We start from the raw sequence: 854 nt of genomic DNA on the forward strand, positions 1-854 counted from the left end.
GTCCCCCGAGGCGGGGACAAGCCTCAGGGCCAGACCAGCTCATGGTCCTACAACCACACAGTGGGGGAAGCCCCTCTGGCTTGTCTATCCCCGGGGCGCAGCATCGCAAGCTCCCAGTTCCTCCTCTGCACTCCCCAAGTCAGGCACTCGCATCCAGGAGCGGATCCTGCTGGCAGAGGGGCAGCGAGGGTCGGGAGGGGAGGGCATGGGGATGTGCATGACGACAGCAGAGTAATCACACCCAGCAGCGCCACCCCCCCGCCCCCCCGGCACCTCCCGACACCACGCACATGGCTCCGGCACCGCGCATGCTGCTCACGTCGGCGCCACTGCAGCTTGCGCAGCGGTTACTTGCGTTCATTGACTGCCAGTAACCTCCTGCTTCAGCAGAGCGGATGGCCCAGCTGAATCCTGGGGGCTGTGGCCAAAGGCACCTGGAGCTCCCCGGCAGCTCCTCCACCTGTGCCTGGCCTGGTGAGAGGAGAATCCCTCCCGCTGCCACCCCGGGATCCCACCGCCCTTCGGCACGCTCCTATCCCATCCAGCTGCCTGAGCCTTTCTGCCTTCCTCCCTGCGGGGCAGGGGCAAGCAGCTGGTCCCCAGGACTCCTGGGTGCCACAGGATGGGGTGCTTCCTCAGCATCCCAGACAAACAGGGGGACTCCTGGTGAGAGGAGAATCCCTCCCGCTGCCACCCCGGGATCCCACCGCCCTTCGGCACGCTCCTATCCCATCCAGCTGCCTGAGCCTTTCTGCCTTCCTCCCTGCGGGGCAGGGGCAAGCAGCTGGTCCCCAGGACTCCTGGGTGCCACAGGATGGGGTGCTTCCTCAGCATCCCAGACAAACAGGGGGACT

The 854-nt window shown here is 66.4% G+C and overlaps 1 protein-coding gene across 1 annotated transcript in view; it reads right to left on the reverse strand.

Annotated features, from left to right (window-relative positions):
• The window catches only part of ABCG4 (ATP-binding cassette, sub-family G (WHITE), member 4), a 7,652-nt gene that overhangs the window by 5,413 nt on the left and 1,385 nt on the right, over positions 1–854 (reverse strand). The window lies entirely within an intron of this gene.

Source organism: Buceros rhinoceros, unplaced genomic scaffold, assembly GCF_000710305.1.
Source record: "Buceros rhinoceros silvestris isolate BGI_N320 unplaced genomic scaffold, ASM71030v1 scaffold27159, whole genome shotgun sequence".
NCBI classification, from domain to species: domain Eukaryota; kingdom Metazoa; phylum Chordata; class Aves; order Bucerotiformes; family Bucerotidae; genus Buceros; species Buceros rhinoceros.